This window comes from Drosophila tropicalis, unplaced genomic scaffold, assembly GCF_018151085.1.
Source record: "Drosophila tropicalis isolate 14030-0801.00 unplaced genomic scaffold, ASM1815108v1 contig_1002, whole genome shotgun sequence".
Classification (NCBI taxonomy): domain Eukaryota; kingdom Metazoa; phylum Arthropoda; class Insecta; order Diptera; family Drosophilidae; genus Drosophila; species Drosophila tropicalis.
Window position 1 is genome coordinate 2,259,260 of NW_027172360.1, and position 23,148 is coordinate 2,282,407.

The 23,148-nt window shown below is 36.7% G+C and overlaps 1 pseudogene; it reads right to left on the minus strand.

Moving 5' to 3' along the window:
- The window catches only part of LOC137577900 (neuropeptides capa receptor-like), a 44,373-nt pseudogene extending 21,493 nt beyond the window's left edge, over positions 1–22,880 (minus strand).
- Positions 22,881–23,148: the final 268 nt, after the last annotated feature.

A 23,148-nucleotide genomic window follows, 5' to 3' on the forward strand; every position in this document is an offset into this window, starting at 1 on the left:
GTTAATTATCCGGCTCGAAGGACCAACGTTCATCCTCCTCACAAAAATCTGTATATTCTGATAAAGACCACCTGTTAAATGTATCTCTATCGATCTCCAACGGGGACAACAATATGGAAAGCTCAGTCATTACCATGTTAGCCAGACGAAACCTAGGCAATAAACATCTGGAATTTGACGTTTCCTCTCATTTGGCTTGGCCACATTTTAAGAAATAGAGGATGTATGAATATCGTCTGAAAAATTCACTAAAAGAGGCAGCGGGAAAGAAAGTTGACATTTTGTTGATGTCGGCCAAGGTGCCATCGAAAATTCTAGCCATTTTGGACAACATATATGGAGTTCAAGAAAATGTAACTTTCGAACTGATGACAAAAGCACAGGAAATAAAATATGTAAAAAAAACTGCAGATTTTCAATAGTTCAACAGCTCTGTTCAAAATATCAATCAAAATGCAAATACATCCATACACAAAACTTGCTTTCATTGCTAAATGAGGCGGCTAGATGAAAGTTTTTTCCGAGAATTTTTTAACCGCTCGAAAATTAGGAGCTGCAGATTGTTATTTTGAAATATTTGCTGAATGAACACAGGAGCAGTCGAGATTGTATATTGATCATGTTTCTACAAGAAGATAATTACAATCAATAACGTAGATAATAAAGCACAAAATAAATTCAAATCACAAATTCAAACGCAAAAGTACACAAACTCGCTCAACCAGCAAGTGTTTATTTTAAGATGAAGACAAGCATTCCCTAGATAAATATAGTAAATTTAGAAAGACAGAGTTGAAGAAACGATGGGACTAGGCAAGCACAAGTAACGCCTGCTTCATGTCTAAAACTTCATAAGGGACAAAGTAATAATCGTGATCAATGCAAGATAGACAACTGTGAAAGATATCATCATCGCTTACTATATAAGGCAAAACAGTCTCATCTACCATCCTTGCCGCAAGCTGTTGGCGGATGCATTCAAGAAGTCCAAGAAGAAGCAATTCTTAAAATGCTAACAACTGGTGAAAAAGAAATTCTGGCTTTTTTCGACGATGGGAGCATAACCACAATGTTGGATTTGACTGTAGCACGAGATGTTGGTATAATTGGGAAGCCTAAACCGTATTGCTTTGGATGGACAGAAGGAAACTCTAGATATGAGGGGACTTCAGAAATCGCAAATATTGCTCTTGCTGGCGATAGCAAAACTCAGAAGCTTGAGAATGTAAGTCTTATCAAGGATTTGAATTCATCAACTCAACGAATCGATTAGAAAGCTATATAGAAAGAATTTCCATGTACAAAATTTGCAAAATTGAACTCGATTCGGAATCTTCAGTCTCATCTCCTTATTGGACAACGATCCTGACAACTCAAACCATACTAAATCTAAACCCAAAGGGTCCAATTATGGCAAAAAAACAAACTCGGATGGGTCGTAGACGGTGAAAGCAAACATCTTGAACATCTTGGCCATATGCTTAAAAACCAATTTAGCATAGAAGGATTTGGTGTCCGTAAACCAGCAACGAACAACACTAAACCAACAGGAAAAAAAGTGTCTGTTATCAAAATATCAAGTACTTACCGTGGAAAAGCGACATGGTGAAACTTTGGCGACTGCCAAATGGCAGAACAAAGACTAAAATGCTTAGAAAGAAAGTTAGACAGAAAACATGAACTAGAGCGAGCATACCAAAATGCATTAGAGAAGCTACTGAAGAATGGTAATGGCAAAATACTCACTAATATCAACTTGGTTAAATCTCCAAAACTTTATTTGCTGCCAAATTGCGCAGTAATTAAATCCATGAAATGCGGCGATACACAAAAGTGAAGTGATACACGCAGTTGGACATATAATCATGTCTTACAGGAAATATCCGACGATCTACGTGGCCTGTTAACACGGATTCGGTTGGGCGAAAAAGGAGATATATCTCAAAAGGTTTTCGGCATGATTTGATACGCACAAAGAGATATATTTATATTCTCAACAACTACAATGCACAGTATAAGCGAGGACATATTGAATTGAACAAGGATGCCTACAAAAAGAATGGTGCTTGCAGCGGTCAACTCAATATATGATCCCCTGGGAATGATGACCCCAGTAATAATAAATGGTCGGATCTTGATGCGTAATATTTTGGGAGCTTGGCATCGGATGGGACAATGTCATTAAAGGAGATCCTGTCAAAAAGTGGCAAGAGTGGTTAAAAGACTACATGATGTTAATATACCAAGATGTTATTCTCAACATTTATCTTTTGCTACGAAAGTCGAACTACACGTTTTTTGTGACGCTAGTAGCAAAGCGTACGCTGCAGCAGCATATATCCGAGTAAGTTACAAGAAGTTATGGCATCTCGGGCTCAAGTTTCACCACTAAAACATGTTACGATTCCAAAACTTGAAACATTGGCAGCTGTGATGGGATGTAGACTGGCGGAAACTATTGAGAACGAACATCTAAAATTTGATGAACGATATTTCTGGACAGACTCCCGTGAACGGTGATTTCATTGCCAAAGACAGATGGTAACATGGTCCAGCTTTTCTTGGATTAGATAAAAAGATGATGCCTTAGCCAAAATGAAAGGTATTAACTGAATGAGGACTTATGATGCTGGTTCGCCAATACGAGCACCCATTTAAAATACTGGAAAATAGAATTTTGAAATTCACTAAACTGGTAAGTGCTTCAGCATGGGTCAAAATATTTATTGAAAACGTAAAAGCGAAACGATATAAGAAGGAACTCCGTCGGGGCGATATCGTCGTGGAAGAGTATAATTGGTCTCTATCAAAATGGTATCTCCATGTCCAAGCAGAAAGTTTTCACATAATCTATGATGAGACTGGACTATAACTGGGGCTCTACGCCTCACCATATATTTTCTTTCTATGAGTGAAGATGATTTTACAACGAATACCGGAATACAAGTCGTCGTACATAAATTCAAATCGCAGTTCTGGATGCCGAAGATTAATACCAAGATCAAAAGAATTATTAGCGAATGTGTGTGCTGTAGACAACGCAAAACCGATTCGGTTAAAACGCAAATGGGTCTACCATCGAATTCAGCAAGTTTTGGAGGCTGCTGGGAAAGGCCAACTATGTATGCCTTAAAAGAACAATAGAGACTGTACTATCCATCGAGAGTAATCCCTCTGACGAAGAGCTGACGAATTTTACAGGATTCTTAAAACACCTACTGAAGAAATTTGGCCAGGCTTTACTTCACTTCCCGACTACAGAAATACTTTTCCTCGTTGGTCAATAAATCAATTGACCAACCAGCTCAAAAAATCTTGATGCCAACGGGATAGACGTAATTCTAAAAATGCTTCTTTATGATCCAGTTCACCGTATTTCGGCCAAGGGCATTTTAGCATACCTTTTTTAAGGGGTTTCAAGCCGACTTGGTCTCCTAAAAATATTTAAAAAAAAACAAACAAATAAATTTACATTTACATTTACATTTACATTCTGTTTTTTTTTCAATTCTGGAATTATAAAATTTTTAAAAAATAACGATGGTTTTATATCATTTTTGCGTGGGCGAACTCATCTCACAGGTAAATATATTTATTTTTCAAAAGTTTTAAACTTACTCTAATTAATTCTGTAATTTTTATACACTTGCAGAGGATATTCCAAAATTGGTCAGATGTTTGTAACGCACAGAAGGAGACGTTTCTGACCCTAATAGAAATATATATTCTTGATCAGCATGAGAAGATAATCGATATTGCCATGTCCGTCTGTCCGTCCGTCCGTCTGTGCAAATCATATTTACCCCGCCATATGAAAAGTTATTGGGATGAAACTTGATATTTGAGCTACTCATAACCCGGGTAAGATAAAGTATGGAAATTTTCAGGATCGGACCACTATATCATATATGTAGTTATGGAAGAAAAATAGGTTAAAAAATTGGAGTATCCCTATGAAATTTACTATTATAGTTTTTTATACAAAATAGAGATAGAGATCCAGAAATCAAATCCGATAAACAAATTGGATAAATAGAACACAAGTTACAGTCAAAAGAAATAGGCTCTGCTCAAACGCTGCCGACAGACGCAACCCTACATAAACTGTTTGTGCTTGCTTGCCAATCGCAGCACGTAAAATTGAATGGGGAACAAGAAGAAAAAGAAATGGGAATGATATTTGAAAGGTTTTGTCTGTGCATCGATGAATTGAGTTACAGAAAAAGAGTCTAAAACATGAAGAAATATATTAGCCAAGGACTGCAAGGGTATATGTTGCCTTTTTTGTACCCTTGCAGAGGGTATTATAAAATAAAGTATATATATTCTTGATCAGCATGAGAAGCTGAGTCGATATAGCCATGTCCGTCTGTCCGTCCGTGCGTATGCGTTTTACTCAGCCATCTTAAGAGCTATCGGGCTGAAATATTTTTTCTGTGTCTTTTATTACCTGGAGCAGATCAAGTATGAGAATTCTCAGGATCGGACTACTATATTTTCATAAAAATTGGAGTATCGCTTTGAAATTTACACATGTGATAATATTGCATATAAAACCCCATCAAATCAACAGAGCACATGAAGAAGAAGAACAAATTGTAGTAAAAAGAATAAAATTGTTTTGTTTGTATGTATATTCATGAATTGAGTTGCAGAAAACAAATTTTGAACATGTAAAATTGTTATTGCCAAGGACTGCAAGGGTATATAAACTTTGGCATAGCCGATGTTAGCTTCTTTGATATTTGGTTTTCATATTACGAAAACCGGCAGCTTATTAGTGGAAGAAACATTGTTCAAACCGACTACGCAACCTGCTATAGTATTACTTGTATACAGCATACAAAGAAATATGATTTTTTTGAAAACAAAGTTCCAAATATATTTTATTTACAATTAATTTGTAAACGCCGCCCAGTTGGGCCTCTGCCCGGATAGCTTTGCAAAAATCAATTTTTTTATATTGCAAACATCATAAAGGCAATTGATATGGAATTCTTCAAATTTTATGAATCAAAAAAAAAAAATTTGAAAGATTTCAAAATTCATGACTGTTAAAGGCACCCAGAGTTGAGACATTTTTAACAAAAGAGAATAAATGATAATGTTTACAAAAAGTAGCAACTTCAAAACTGAATATAGGGCGATTTCAACAATCGATCTGGGATTTTGTTGTTTTATCTAAAAAGTATGTTATTCATTAATGAATCATGCTATTAATAGCATGATTCATAAATTATAATAGTTACTAAAACTATTATTGAACTAGAAGCGTCCAAAAAATACACTAAATATTGGGGTTTTTGGTTTTGGCGGAATACAACTAACAAGGATCAACTAGGATTAATGCAGGACTACATACACTAGGTAGGTGAAATATTTTTCTATCTATGTATGTGGTCCCGATCTGCGAAAAATTGGTGCGTAAGCCAATAAACTAAGAAAACCTAACCTAAAAAACATGCTGCAGGTGTAAGGAAAATTATGAGCGCATGCATTTTTGCCTGTGGCTTGTTTATACTTAATTGATATCATTGCGTATTGCTGTTTTAAAATACCTTCTGTTTCTGTTTACCTAGTTGGATGTAAATATTAAGGTTTTAGCCAATTAATACAAAAAGGTATGTACCTAGTTAATTAAAAAAATATAATGCTTAATATTCCTCTTGTTTGCGACAGTTTATTTTGAACTTCATAAGAGGACACACCTTAAATCTGGACTAAATTGTATTCGTCAACATAATTCAAGACAATTTTATTTATTAGTGCAAAAATGTTGTTAAAAAAAAGGATTTTTGAAGTTCTAAAATGGAGCTTAAGGTAAAAATCAAATATACACACTATAACTTATAATCGAACGCGAGCAGCAGAAATGTGCCACATTTTGTGAAAAAAATTGAGTTTGGCTTGAAAAGTATACAATATTTGTAGATTCGTTCAACCATCAACTAGCAGAGGACGAGAAAGGCCGCATAATTTTCAAACCAAGAGTGGAAAAACATTTACGGTTTAGTTTGATTTTTTCCTGACAATGATTGACGGAAAAGTTGTGAGTTGTCCAATTTGCAAAAAAACTCAAAGCGAATTTCACGACACACAGTGAGTGAGAAGAACCGCTACGAATATGGAATTTCCCCGTTGCATTGCAGAATAAAGTGTATGGATTTTATTCTGAAGCTAGTTTACACACTTCTTCGGCGAGGAGATAAAAAAACGGATAATATACCTAGTGAGATATACGAAGAAGATTATACAAGATGAATTCTCTCGGAGTCTAGGATTGAAAAAATTTAAGGAGATTTTTTGAAAATGATAAAATGACGTCTTCAATAGCAGGTGTTGGTTACGAGCAAGAATATGTTAAATGGTGAAAATTTCAAATTTCTGAATTTGACCTTGAAAATTTCAGCACCAAGAGCACCCAGCACTCTTGGCAAACATTTATTTTGAAGCTTTTTCTCAAACGCTTTTTAAATATTTTATATCGCTCTATTGGTTTAAAAGATATGATTTTTGCAATGTAAAATGCCAAAAAGCAGCAGTGTGCGCCGTGTCGGGCGATTGGTATGTGACATTTATTTTAGCGTTCTGTATATTTCAATCTTTCGAATAAGCAGGATCGACTTCATCTTCGGGAAAGACAAAATATGAGCAGGTTGTCTGTATTGCGCTATTACAAGAACTACCGAGTTCTCTCATCAGCATACTTTGCTAACCCCTCTAGAATTGTAGAAAGAAGGCAAGCATAGCTTACAACTCCAAAGTTTATTTTTTGGTTTCGTAGTCCGAAAAGCGGCAGCAGATTAATGGAAGAATCATTGTTCAAATCGACTACGCACCACGCTATAAAATTCCTTTTTTTTTTTTTTTTTTTTTTTTTTTACGCGCGAGTTCAAGCAGATAACTGCCCACCTCCCACCCGATCGACCGAGGGGTGCAGCCGTATAACGCACGGCACGAATCGCGTGGACAAATACACAATAGAAAAAACAGACAAACAAATAATACTATAGCTATCTATTAACTAAATGGGATAGGATAGATGTTTTAAGCATATTAATAGAAAACTCTGAGCTGATTACAGGGAATAGAAGGTTGTAATCAGAGCAGAGGACCCTAAAAGGTTCATGCATAGCATAGTTAGAAGAACAACGACTAAGGGATAAAGGTATCAAAGGATGTCTACTCCGTCTACATGGTACCGACAGATTCACCTGAGCTAATAACTCAGGCGAGTCGATATCACCAATTAGGAGCTTGTGCATAAAAATGACACCAAGCATAATTCTACGGTTAGTTAGGGACGGAAGGTTAATCAAGAGAAGTCTACTAGAATACGAAGGCAAATTGACATTGCGATCCCAGCTTAAGCCACGAAGAGCAAATAGCAAAAACTGCTTTTGAACGGATTCAAGTCTAATCTGGTGCGACTCATATTGAGGTGACCAAATGCAAGATCCATACTCTAAAATAGGACGGACAAGCGAAGTAAAAAGAACTTTAGTTGTATAGGGGTCATCAAATTCTTTTGACCATCTTTTAATGAAACCCAGGACACTCATGCCCTTTGCGACCGTGGTGGAAATGTGGGTGTTAAAATATAACTTATGGTCCATAAGTACGCCCAAATCATTTATATTATTTAAACGTTCTAACGTTGGGGAGAGTTACGGAAAAAAAATATTTATTATTTGTATTTAAGCTACATATGTTTCCAAAAAAAAAATAAACAATTCTGTTCTTGAATCTAGTATGTAAGTCAATTTATCATTTTGTTCTAGAAAGAGATGGCCACACTCTTAATTAAAACGATGGCGAAGACACACGTGCCTATAAGAATTAAAAAATAAAGTTCTCTAAAAATAATGAAAAACCACTGCCAATTCCACTACATAACAGATTAGTGTTACAGTAATATTCAAAGTATGTTTTTTTGCTCACCAAAGCTTCCGGGCGCGCATTCAGAACTTTCACCTCTAATGACAGTTCTTGTATTTCGTATTCATGGTCTTCGATGACGTTAGCAAAAGCGCCCCCAGTTTGGGCTTTGCTTAGCTGTCATTTTACACCAAACATCAATATTTCCTTTTTTAAGATTTCGTCTTGAAGTTCCACGTTTTCTACATCTATGGCTTCTATTCCCCTAAGTACGTCCAACTGGTTCATGTTTTAGAACTGGTTCGCGTTTGATGCTTGTATGGAGTACTTTGCATACTCTTTGCAAAGCGCCTGCGCTCAGCTTTTTTGAGATACACTCGAAGTGTTGCAGCTTCATTTTGGAGCTGAATTTTCGTAGTTCGCGCTTCACGAAATTTTCTCTAACAAATTTTTTTTTATGACGAAATAAACGTCGCGAAAGTCTTGCGACTTCCATGCCTCTTTTCTACCACTTTTGGCCAACTCCACATTTTGTTAATAATTGTGTTAATTATCCGGCTCGAAGGACCAACGTTCATCCTCCTCACAAAAATCTGTATATTCTGATAAAGACCACCTGTTAAATGTATCTCTATCGATCTCCAACGGGGACAACAATATGGAAAGCTCAGTCATTACCATGTTAGCCAGACGAAACCTAGGCAATAAACATCTGGAATTTGACGGTTCCTCTCATTTGGCTTGGCCACATTTTAAGAAATAGAGGATGTATGAATATCGTCTGAAAAATTCACTAAAAGAGGCAGCGGGAAAGAAAGTTGACATATTGTTGATGTCGGCCAAGGTGCCATCGAAAATTCTAGCCATTTTGGACAACATATATGGAGTTCAAGAAAATCTGGCTTTCGAACTGATGACAAAAGCACAGGAAATAAAATATATAAAAAAAACTGCAGATTTTCAATAGTTCAACAGCTCTGTTCAAAATATCAATCAAAATGCAAATACATCCATACACAAAACTTGCTTTCATTGCTAAATGAGGCGGCTAGATGAAAGTTTTTTCCGAGAATTTTTTAACCGCTCGAAAATTAGGAGCTGCAGATTGTTATTTTGAAATATTTGCTGAATGAACACAGGAGCAGTCGAGATTGTATATTGATCATGTTTCTACAAGAAGATAATTACAATCAATAACGTAGATAATAAAGCACAAAATAAATTCAAATCACAAATTCAAACGCAAAAGTACACAAACTCGCTCAACCAGCAAGTGTTTATTTTAAGATGAAGACAAGCATTCCCTAGATAAATATAGTAAATTTAGAAAGACAGAGTTGAAGAAACGATGGGACTAGGCAAGCACAAGTAACGCCTGCTTCATGTCTAAAACTTCATAAGGGACAAAGTAATAATCGTGATCAATGCAAGATAGACAACTGTGAAAGATATCATCATCGCTTACTACATAAGGCAAAACAGTCTCATCTACCATCCTTGCCGCAAGCTGTTGGCGGATGCATTCAAGAAGTCCAAGAAGAAGCAATTCTTAAAATGCTAACAACTGGTGAAAAAGAAATTCTGGCTTTTTTCGACGATGGGAGCATAACCACAATGTTGGATTTGACTGTAGCACGAGATGTTGGTATAATTGGGAAGCCTAAACCGTATTGCTTTGGATGGACAGAAGGAAACTCTAGATATGAGGGGACTTCAGAAATCGCAAATATTGCTCTTGCTGGCGATAGCAAAACTCAGAAGCTTGAGAATGTAAGTCTTATCAAGGATTTGAATTCACCAACTCAACGAATCGATTAGAAAGCTATATAGAAAGAATTTCCATGTACAAAATTTGCAAAATTGAACTCGATTCGGAATCTTCAGTCTCATCTCCTTATTGGACAACGATCCTGACAACTCAAACCATACTAAATGTAAATCCAAAGAGTCCAATTATGGCAAAAAAACAAACTCGGATGGGTCGTAGACGGTGAAAGCAAACATCTTGAACATCTTGGCCATATGCTTAAAAACCAATTTAGCATAGAAGGATTTGGTGTCCGTAAACCAGCAACGAACAACACTAAACCAACAGGAAAAAAAGTGTCTGTTATCAAAATATCAAGTACTTACCGTGGAAAAGCGACATGGTGAAACTTTGGCGACTGCCAAATGGCAGAACAAAGACTAAAATGCTTAGAAAGAAAGTTAGACAGAAAACATGAACTAGAGCGAGCATACCAAAATGCATTAGAGAAGCTACTGAAGAATGGTAATGGCAAAATACTCACTAATATCAACTTGGTTAAATCTCCAAAACTTTATTTGCTGCCAAATTGCGCAGTAATTAAATCCATGAAATGCGGCGATACACAAAAGTGAAGTGATACACGCAGTTGGACATATAATCATGTCTTACAGGAAATATCCGAAGATCTACGTGGCCTGTTAACGCGGATTCGGTTGGGCGAAAAAGGAGATATATCTCAAAAGGTTTTCGGCATGATTTGATACGCACAAAGAGATATATTTATATTCTCAACAACTACAATGCACAGTATAAGCGAGGACATATTGAATTGAACAAGGATGCCTACAAAAAGAATGGTGCTTGCAGCGGTCAACTCAATATATGATCCTTTGGGAATGATAACCCCAGTAATAATAAATGGTCGGATCTTGATGCGTAATATTTTGGGAGCTTGGCATCGGATGGGACAATGTCATTAAAGGAGATCCTGTCAAAAAGTGGCAAGAGTGGTTAAAAGACTACATGATGTTAATATACCAAGATGTTATTCTCAACATTTATCTTTTGCTACGAAAGTCGAACTACACGTTTTTTGTGACGCTAGTAGCAAAGCGTACGCTGCAGCAGCATATATCCGAGTAAGTTACAAGAAGTTATGGCATCTCGGGCTCAAGTTTCACCACTAAAACATGTTACGATTCCAAAACATGAAACATTGGCAGCTGTGATGGGATGTAGACTGGCGGAAACTATTGAGAACGAAATACATCTAAAATTTGATGAACGATATTTCTGGACAGACTCCCGTGAACGGTGATTTCATGGGTAAATAGTAAAGAGAAGTCCAAGAGGTCAGAATGGAATTGGGTTCCAACCATGGAAAACATTGCTGATATCATAACAAGAGATACATCCATATAAGTTGCGACAGACAGATGGCAACATGGTCCAGCTTTTCTTGGATTATATAAAAAGATGATGCCACAGCCAAAATGAAAGGTATTAACTGAGTGAGGACTTATGATGCTGGTTCGCCAATACGAGCACCCATTTAAAATACTGGAAAATATAATTTTGAAATTCACTAAACTGGTAAGTGCTTCAGCATGGGTCAAAATATTTATTGAAAACGTAAAAGCGAAACGATATAAGAAGGAACTCCGTCGGGGCGATATCGTCGTGGAAGAGTATAATTGGTCTCTATCAAAATGGTATCTCCATGTCCAAGCAGAAAGTTTTCACATAACCTATGATGAGACTGGACTATAACTGGGGCTCTACGCCTCACCAAATATTTTCTTTCTATGAGTGAAGATGATTTTACAACGAATACCGGAATACAAGTCGTCGTACATAAATTCAAATCGCAGTTCTGGATGCCGAAGATTAATACCAAGATCAAAAGAATTATTAGCGAATGTGTGTGCTGTAGACAACGCAAAACCGGTTCGGTTAAAACGCAAATGGGTCTACCATCGAATTCAGCAAGTTTTGGAGGCTGCTGGGAAAGGCCAACTATGTATGCCTTAAAAGAACAATAGAGACTGTACATCGAGAGTAATCCCTCTGACGAAGAGCTGACGAATTTTACAGGATTCTTAAAACACCTACTGAAGAAATTTGGCCAGGCTTTACTTCACTTCCCGACTACAGAAATACTTTTCCTCGTTGGTCAATAAATCAATTGACCAACCAGCTCAAAAATCTTGATGCCAACGGGATAGACGTAATTCCAAAAATGCTTCTTTATGATCCAGTTCACCGTATTTCGGCCAAGGGCATTTTAGCATACCTTTTTTAAGGGGTTTCAAGCCGACTTGGTCTCCTAAAAATATTTAAAAAAAACAAACAAATAAATTTACATTTACATTTACATTTACATTCTGTTTTTTTTCAATTCTGGAATTATAAAATTTTTAAAAAATAACGATGGTTTTATATCATTTTTGCGTGGGCGAACTCATCTCACAGGTAAATATATTTATTTTTCAAAAGTTTTAAACTTACTCTAATTAATTCTGTAATTTTTATACGCTTGCAGAGGATATTCCAAAATTGGTCAGATGTTTGTAATGCACAGAAGGAGACGTTTCCGACCCTAATAAGAATATATATTCTTGATCAGCATGAGAAGATAATCGATATAGCCATGTCCGTCTGTCCGTCCGTCCGTCTGTGCAAATCATATTTACCCCGCCATATGAAAAGTTATTGGGATGAAACTTGATATTTGAGCTACTCATAACCCGGGTAATATAAAGTATGGAAATTTTCAGGATCGGACCACTATATCATATATGTAGTTATTGAAGAAAAATAGGTTAAAAAATTGGAGTATCCCTATGAAATTTACTATTATAGTTTTTTATACAAAATAGAGATAGAGATAGAGATCCAGAAATCAAATCCGATAAACAAATTGGATAAATAGAACACAAGTTACAGTCAAAAGAAATAGGCTCTGCTCAAACGCTGCCGACAGACGCAATCCTACATAAACTGTTTGTGCTTGCTTGCCAATCGCAGCACGTAAAATTGAATGGGGAACAAGAAGAAAAAGAAATGGGAATGATATTTGAAAGGTTTTGTCTGTGCATCGATGAATTGAGTTACAGAAAAAGAGTCTAAAACATGAAGAAATATATTAGCCAAGGACTGCAAGGGTATATGTTGCCTTTTTTGTACCCTTGCAGAGGGTATTATAAAATTGGTAAGATGTTTGTAACGCACAGAAGGAGACGTTTCCGACCCCATAAAGTATATATATTCTTGATCAGCATGAGAAGCTGAGTCGATATAGCCATGTCCGTCTGTCCGTCCGTGCGTATGCGTTTTACTCAGCCATCTTAAGAGCTATCGGGCTGAAATATTTTTTCTGTGTCTTTTATTACCTGGAGCAGATCAAGTATGAGAATTCTCAGGATCGGACTACTATATTTTCATAAAAATTGGAGTATCGCTTTGAAATTTACACATGTGATAATATTGCATATAAAACCCCATCAAATCAACAGAGCACATGAAGAAGAAGAACAAATTGTAGTAAAAAGAATAAAATTGTTTTGTTTGTATGTATATTCATGAATTGAGTTGCAGAAAACAAATTTTGAACATGTAAAATTATTACTGCCAAGGACTGCAAGGGTATATAAACTTTGGCATAGCCGATGTTAGCTTCTTTGATATTTGGTTTTCATATTACGAAAACCGGCAGCTTATTAGTGGAAGAAACATTGTTCAAACCGACTACGCAACCTGCTATAGTATTACTTGTATACAGCATACAAAGAAATATGATTTTTTTGAAAACAAAGTTCCAAATATATTTTATTTACAATTAATTTGTAAACGCCGCCCAGTTGGGCCTCTGCCCGGATAGCTTTGCAAAAATCAATTTTTTTATATTGCAAACATCATAAAGGCAATTGATATGGAATTCTTCAAATTTTATGAATCCAAAAAAAAAAATTTGAAAGATTTCAAGATTCATGACTGTTAAAGGCACCCAGAGTTGAGACATTTTTAACAAAAGAGAATAAATGATAATGTTTACAAAAAGTAGCAACTTCAAAACTGAATATAGGGCGATTTCAACAATCGATCTGGGATTTTGTTGTTTTATCTAAAAAGTATGTTATTCATTAATGAATCATGCTATTAATAGCATGATTCATAAATTATAATAGTTACTAAAACTATTATTGAACTAGAAGCGTTCAAAAAATACACTAAATATTGGGGTTTTTGGTTTTGGCGGAATACAACTAACAAGGATCAACTAGGATTAATGCAGGACTACATACACTAGGTAGGTGAAATATTTTTCTATCTATGTATGTGGTCCCGATCTGCGAAAAATTGCGAATTTGGTGCGTAAGCCAATAAACTAAGAAAACCTAACCTAAAAAACATGCTGCAGGTGTAAGGAAAATTATGAGCGCATGCATTTTTGCCTGTGGCTTGTTTATACTTAATTGATATCATTGCGTATTGCTGTTTTAAAATACCTTCTGTTTCTGTTTACCTAGTTGGATGTAAATATTAAGGTTTTAGCCAATTAATACAAAAAGGTATGTACCTAGTTAATTAAAAAAATATAATGCTTAATATTCCTCTTGTTTGCGACAGTTTATTTTGAACTTCATAAGAGGACACACCTTAAATCTGGACTAAATTGTATTCGTCAACATAATTCAAGACAATTTTATTTATTAGTGCAAAAATGTTGTTAAAAAAAAGGATTTTTGAAGTTCTAAAATGGAGCTTAAGGTAAAAATCAAATATACACACTATAACTTAAGGCAAAAATCGAACGCGAGCAGCAGTAATGTGCCACATTTTGTGAAAAAAATTGAGTTTGGCTTTAAAAGTATACAATATCTGTAGATTCGTTCAACCATCAACTAGCAGAGGACGAGAAAGGCCGCATAATTTTCAAACCAAGAGTGGAAAAACATTTACGGTTTAGTTTGATTTTGTCCTAACAATGATTGACGGAAAAGTTGTGAGTTGTCCAATTTGCAAAAAAACTCAAAGCGAATTTCACGACACACAGTGAGTGAGAAGAACCGCTACGAATATGGAATTTCCCCGTTGCATTGCAGAATAAAGTGTATGGATTTTATTCTGAAGCTAGTTTACACACTTCTTCGGCGAGGAGATAAAAAAACGGATAATGTACCTAGTGAGATATACAGAGTACGAAGAAGATTATACAAGATGAATTCTCTCGGAGTCTAGGATTGAAAAAACTTAAGGAGATTTTTTGAAAATGATAAAATGACGTCTTCAATAGCAGGTGTTGGTTACGAGCAAGAATATGTTAAATGGTGAAAATTTCAAATTTCTGAATTTGACCTTGAAAATTACAGCACCAAGAACACCCAGCACTCTTGGCAAACATTTATTTTGAAGCTTTTTCTCATACGCTTTTTAAATATTTTATATCGCTCTGTTGGTTTAAAAGATATGATTTTTGCAATGTAAAATGCCAAAAAGCAGCAGTGTGCGCCGTGTCGGGCGATTGGTATAAGACATTTATTTTAGCGTTCTGTATATTTCAATCTTTCGAATAAGCAGGATCGACTTCATCTTCGGGAAAGACAAAATATGAGCAGGTTGTCTGTATTGCGCTATTACAAGAACTACCGAGTTCTCTCATCAGCATACTTTGCTAACCCCTCTAGAATTGTAGAAAGAAGGCAAGCATAGCTTACAACTCCAAAGTTTATTTTTTGGTTTCGTAGTCCGAAAAGCGGCAGCAGATTAATGGAAGAATCATTGTTCAAATCGACTAAGCACCACGCTATAAAATTACTTGTATACAGTGTCGCAGAAAATATTTATTATTTGTATTTAAGCTACATACCTCTTGAATCTAGTATGTAAGTCAATTTATCATTTTGTTCTAGAAAGAGATGGCCACACTCTTAATTAAAACGATGGCGAAGACACACGTGCCTATAAGAATTAAAAAATAAAGTTCTCTAAAAATAATGAAAAACCACTGCCACATAACAGATTAGTGTTACAGTAATATTCAAAGTATGTTTTTTTGCTCACCAAAGCTTCCGGGCGTGCATTCAGAACTTTCACCTCTAATGACAGTTGTTGTATTTCGTATTCATGGTCTTCGATGACGTCAGCAAAAGCGCCCCCAGTTTGGGCTTTGCTTAGCTGTCATTTTACACCAAACATCAATATTTCCTTTTTTAAGATTTCGTCTTGAAGATCCACGTTTTCTACATCTATGGCTTCTATTCCCCTAAGTACGTCCAACTGGTTCGCGTTTGATGCTTGTATGGAGTACTTTGCATACTCTTTGCAAAAGCGCCTGCGCTCAGCTTTTTTGAGATACAGTCGAAGTGTTGCAGCTTCATTTTGGAGCTGAATTTTCGTAGTTCGCGCTTCACGAAATTTTTCTCTAACAAATTTTTTTTTTATGACGAAATAAACGTCGCGAAAGTCTTGCGACTTCCATGCCTCTTTTCTACCACTTTTGGCCAACTCCACATTTTGTTAATAATTGTGTTAATTATCCGGCTCGAAGGACCAACGTTCATCCTCCTCACAAAAATCTGTATATTCTGATAAAGACCACCTGTTAAATGTATCTCTATCGATCTCCAACGGGGGGCAACAATATGGAAAGCTCAGTCATTACCATGTTAGCCAGACGAAACCTAGGCAATAAACATCTGGAATTTGACGGTTCCTCTCATTTGGCTTGGCCACATTTTAAGAAATAGAGGATGTATGAATATCGTCTGAAAAATTCACTAAAAGAGGCAGCGGGAAAGAAAGTTGACATTTTGTTGATGTCGGCCAAGGCGACATCGAAAATTCTAGCCATTTTGGACAACATATATGGAGTTCAAGAAAATCTGGATTTCGAACTGATGACAAAAGCACAGGATATAAAATATGTAAAAAAAACTGCAGATTTTCAATAGTTCAACAGCTCTGTTCAAAATATCAATCAAAATGCAAATACATCCATACACAAAACTTGCTTTCATTGCTAAATGAGGCGGCTAGATGAAAGTTTTTTCCGAGAATTTTTTAACCGCTCGAAAATTAGGAGCTGCAGATTGTTATTTTGAAATATTTGCTGAATGAACACAGGAGCAGTCGAGATTGTATATTGATCATGTTTCTACAAGAAGATAATTACAATCAATAACGTAGATAATAAAGCACAAAATAAATTCAAATCACAAATTCAAACGCAAAAGTACACAAACTCGCTCAACCAGCAAGTGTTTATTTTAAGATGAAGACAAGCATTCCCTAGATAAATATAGTAAATTTAGAAAGACAGAGTTGAAGAAACGATGGGACTAGGCAAGCACAAGTAACGCCTGCTTCATGTCTAAAACTTCATAAGGGACAAAGTAATAATCGTGATCAATGCAAGATAGACAACTGTGAAAGATATCATCATCGCTTACTATATAAGGCAAAACAGTCTCATCTACCATCCTTGCCGCAAGCTGTTGGCGGATGCATTCAAGAAGTCCAAGAAGAAGCAATTCTTAAAATGCTAACAACTGGTGAAAAAGAAATTCTGGCTTTTTTCGACGATGGGAGCATAACCACAATGTTGGATTTGACTGTAGCACGAGATGTTGGTATAATTGGGAAGCCTAAACCGTATTGCTTTGAATGGACAGAAGGAAACTCTAGATATGAGGGGACTTCAGAAATCGCAAATATTGCTCTTGCTGGCGATAGCAAAACTCAGAAGCTTGAGAATGTAAGTCTTATCAAGGATTTGAATTCATCAACTCAACGAATCGATTAGAAAGCTATATAGAAAGAATTTCCATGTACAAAATTTGCAAAATTGAACTCGATTCGGAATCTTCAGTCTCATCTCCTTATTGGACAACGATCCTGACAACTCAAACCATACTAAATCTAAACCCAAAGGGTCCAATTATGGCAAAAAAACAAACTCGGATGGGTCGTAGACGGTGAAAGCAAACATCTTGAACATCTTGGCCATATGCTTAAAAACCAATTTAGCATAGAAGGATTTGGTGTCCGTAAACCAGCAACGAACAACACTAAACCAACAGGAAAAAAAGTGTCTGTTATCAAAATATCAAGTACTTACCGTGGAAAAGCGACATGGTGAAACTTTGGCGACTGCCAAATGGCAGAACAAAGACTAAAATGCTTAGAAAGAAAGTTAGACAGAAAACATGAACTAGAGCGAGCATACCAAAATGCATTAGAGAAGCTACTGAAGAATGGTAATGGCAAAATACTCACTAATATCAACTTGGTTAAATCTCCAAAACTTTATTTGCTGCCAAATTGCGCAGTAATTAAATCCATGAAATGCGGCGATACACAAAAGTGAAGTGATACACGCTGTTGGACATATAATCATGTCTTACAGGAAATATCCGACGATCTACGTGGCCTGTTAACACGGATTCGGTTGGGCGAAAAAGGAGATATATCTCAAAAGGTTTTCGGCATGATTTGGGACGCACAAAGAGATATATATATATTCTCAACAACTACAATGCACAGTATAAGCGAGGACATATTGAATTGAACAAGGATGCCTACAAAAAGAATGGTGCTTGCAGCGGTCAACTCAATATATGATCCCCTGGGAATGATGACCCCAGTAATAATAAATGGTCGGATCTTGATGCGTAATATTTTGGGAGCTTGGCATCGGATGGGACAATGTCATTAAAGGAGATCCTGTCAAAAAGTGGCAAGAGTGGTTAAAAGACTACATGATGTTAATATACCAAGATGTTATTCTCAACATTTATCTTTTGCTACGAAAGTCGAACTACACGTTTTTTGTGACGCTAGTAGCAAAGCGTACGCTGCAGCAGCATATATCCGAGTAAGTTACAAGAAGTTATGGCATCTCGGGCTCAAGTTTCACCACTAAAACATGTTACGATTCCAAAACTTGAAACATTGGCAGCTGTGATGGGATGTAGACTGGCGGAAACTATTGAGAACGAACACCCATTTAAAATACTGGAAAATATAATTTTGAAATTCACTAAACTGGTAAGTGCTTCAGCATGGGTCAAAATATTTATTGAAAACGTAAAAGCGAAACGATATAAGAAGGAACTCCGTCGGGGCGATATCGTCGTGGAAGAGTATAATTGGTCTCTATCAAAATGGTATCACCATGTCCAAGCAGAAAGTTTTCACATAATCTATGATGAGACTGGACTATAACTGGGGCTCTACGCCTCACCAAATATTTTCTTTCTATGAGTGAAGATGATTTTACAACGAATACCGGAATACAAGTCGTCGTACATAAATTCAAATCGCAGTTCTGGATGCCGAAGATTAATACCAAGATCAAAAGAATTATTAGCGAATGTGTGTGCTGTAGACAACGCAAAACCGATTCGTTTAAAACGCAAATGGGTCTACCATCGAATTCAGCAAGTTTTGGAGGCTGCTGGGAAAGGCCAACTATTTATGCCTTAAAAGAACAATAGAGACTGTACTAACAAATAAATTGTATTCTTAATATTTGATATTAAAGATTTATTACATTTACATTCTGTTTTTTTTCAATTCTGGAATTATAAAATTTTTAAAAAATAACGATGGTTTTATATCATTTTTGCGTGGGCGAACTCATCTCACAGGTAAATATATTTATTTTTCAAAAGTTTTAAACTTACTCTAATTAATTCTGTAATTTTTATACACTTACAGAGGATATTCCAAAATTGGTCAGATGTTTGTAACGCACAGAAGGAGACGTTTCCGACCCTAATAGAAATATATATTCTTGATCAGCACGAGAAGATAATCGATATAGCCATGCCCGTCTGTCCGTCCGTCCGTCTGTGCAAATCATATTTACCCCGCCATATGAAAAGTTATTGGGATGAAACTTGATATTTGATATAATAGGTTAAAAAATTGGAGTATCCCTATGAAACTTACTATTATAGTTTTTTATACAAAATAGAGATAGAGATCCAGAAATCAAGTCCGATAAACAAATTGGATAAATAGAACTCAAGTTACAGTCAAAAGAAATAGGCTCTGCTCAAACGCTGCCGACAGATGCAACCCTACATAAACTGTTTGTGCTTGCTTGCCAATCGCAGCACGTAAAATTGAATGGGGAACAAGAAGAAAAAGAAATGGGAATGATATTTGAAAGGTTTTGTCTGTGCATCGATGAATTGAGTTACATAAAAAGAGTCTAAAACATGAAGAAATATATTAGCCAAGGACTGCAAGGGTATATGTTGCCTTTTTTGTACCCTTGCAGAGGGTATTATACAATTGGTAAGATGTTTGTAACGCACAGAAGGAGACGTTTCCGACCCCATAAAGTAAATATATTCTTGATCAGCATGTCCGTCTGTCCGTCCGTGCGTATGCGTTTTACTCAGCCATCTTAAGAGCTATCGGGCTGAAATCTTTTTTCTGTGTTTTTTATTATCTGGAGCAGATCAAGTATGAGAATTCTCAGGATCGGACTACTATATTTTCATAAAAATTGGAGTATCGCTTTGAAATTTACACATGTGATAATATTGCATATAAAACCCCATCAAATCAACAGAGCACATGAAGAAGAAGAACAAATTGTAGTAAATAGAATAAAATTGTGTTGTTTGTATGTATATTCATGAATTGAGTTGCAGAAAACAAATTTTGAACATGTAAAATTATTATTGCCAAGGACTGCAAGGGTATATAAACTTTGGCATAGCCGATGTTAGCTTCTTTGATATTTGGTTATTAGTGGAAGAAACATTGTTCAAACCGACTACGCAACATGCTATAGTATTACTTGTATGCAGCATACAAAGAAATATGATTTTTTTGAAAACAAAGTTCCAAATATATTTTATTTACAATTAATTTGTAAACGCCGCCCAGTTGGGCCTCTGCCCAGATAGCTTTGCAAAAATCAATTTTTTTATATTGCAAACATCATAAAGACAATTGATATGGAATTCTTCAAATTTTATGAATACAAAAAAAAATTTGAAAGATTTCAAGATTCATGACTGTTAAAGGCGCACAGAGTTGAGACATTTTTAACAAAAGAGAATAAATGATAATATTTACAAAAAGTCGCAACTTCAAAAATGAATATAGGGCGATTTCAACAATCGATCTGGGATTCTGTTGTTTTATCTAAAAAGTATGTTATTCATTAATGAATCATGCTATTAATAGCATGATTCATAAATTATAATAGTTACTAAAACTATTATTGAACTAGAAGCGTTCAAAAAATACACTAAATATTGGGGTTTTTGGTTTTGGCGGAATACAACTAACAAGGATCAACTAGGATTAATGCAGGACTACATACACTATGTGAGGAACATTATATAGACAAGAATAATGTTCCCCACAACAAACAAGCTACAACAAACAATCTACAAAATACAAACACAGCCAAGACACAAACCAAACACACCGTATAAGACCAAGCACAGAATTGGTCATATAAGAGTGAAATCGGCTGTGAATGAGCAAACGTAGCGAGGCCGGCCGAACATGACCGAATCGAACCCCACGCAACCGCTGGCGATTTCGTACAAGCGGGAAGATGCGTGGGAGGCATAATGAAAAACAATTATACATGCATGGGCGACGGGCAGCCAAATCCGACATGGCTCGATCGAACCGAATCGAACCCCACGCAACAGCTGGCGATTTCGTACAAGCGGGAAGATGCGTGGGAGGCATAATGAAAAACAATTATACATGCATAGGCGACGGGCAGCCGAGTCCGACATGGCTCGATCGAACCAAATCGAACCCCATGCAACCGTTTGGCAATTTCGTACAAGCGGGAAGATGCGTGGGAAGCATAACAAATATGAGTGGCTGTATAAGAGTAAATGAAGCCGGGCTTGAAGACACAATTGCATGTGAAAAGGGGGCATTGGCCTCATTTGACAAATTAAGAGCATGGAGATGCAAATAAATACATGCATTAGCATACATATAGGTCACACGTACACTATGCGTGTGACAGCGAGAGAGAATACCGGTGGCCAATGGGCCGCGCTATGCATACGTCACGCTCATGAGAGCGAGAGCGGTAAATTGCAAGCGCCAAGAGAATTTCGTGGGCGAGTGAAAACGAAAGCGAGGGCCAAGCTAGCCCGAAAGACGGGTGCGGGGAATGCTTGGTACCGAAATGAAACCAAGTGAGGGCTATGCTTATGAAACGGGGAGTAGGGGGGAGAGCCGAGAAATTGTAAACGAAAATGGTTTGTGGATTTGTGAGGGGAATATGCAAGCCGAAGGGGGAGGGATGAGCCATGGGGAAGCCCTCTATCTAATAGATACGAGATGCGTATGAAAGTGTTTGCGTGGGGAATTAAACAATAGTATATATTAAAGTAATCAGGCTAATTATGTTTAAACATTAATTTAGTTAATACCATTAGCATATATGTATGTAGATGATAATATTGAGTAAATGTGGGTGAATTTGGGTATGACGAGTGGATCAAAGGGAGCGGCGGGCGACGGCAGCGTTGGCAGAGAAAGCAGAGAGAGTCAACGGAATACGGAGGGCGGCCAATAGAAAGGCGACGCCAATGCGAGAAAGTGATGCAAGTCAAGATGTACGAACAAGAAAGACAAGGACAAGGCGTAAATGGGCGCTCAGCCACAAAGAAGGTGGTTATATGCGCCAAGGATTTACGGGACTTTCACCACGCATAGCAACAAGTGGATGCGTGGGTGAAAGCAGAGGGTCGATGGAAATGTACCAGCTGTATAGCGGTACTACACCAAGATATTCCTGAGGCCGGGGAATCTGCCTATATAAAGGCAATGCCCATCAAGCAAATCATCAAGTCGTGATCAAGTAACAAGTAATTAAGGCCTTACGAGTAACCTTAAAAACCTATCAAGGAAACACAAGAAACAGCAGCAAAGTTAAGAACTATACAGGCCTTACGAGTAACCTGTACAGCTTCGTTCTATTATAACCAGTCCTTAGACAAGGATATCAAGCGCCGTGCCCAAGCCAAAATAAAGTTGAGAGAAGCAAAGCGATCTCAACAGATATAGCGGAAAGGGTACAAAGGCGTATCACAAAGCAAGCACATACGATACAGATCGAGTCAATAGCCAGTAACGGCTACAGAAACCAGAGGAAGACACGAACGAGACAACGAGGGACTCAAAGTGACTCACTAACGCTATCCGAGCCCGGCACTACCAGTGAGAAACCGTCATATCCAACCAACTCCATTAACAGCTTGAATAAATGTATAATTAACATCGGCAATTGAAATCGAGTGTGTTTAATTTCACCGGGGCACAAAATAAATTTGTTGTGCCGAACCTAGCCCAAGAGATATCGGAGATATCCCGAAGGACGAAAAAGGCTCGTTACAACTGGCGCCCAACGTGCTATACTGGTGAAATTTTAACAAAACAAAAGTGTAAAATTGCAAAGAAAACATTAAAAATGGGGAAAGGATGGATTTACCACATGAAGAAGGAGGATCTGTTACAGA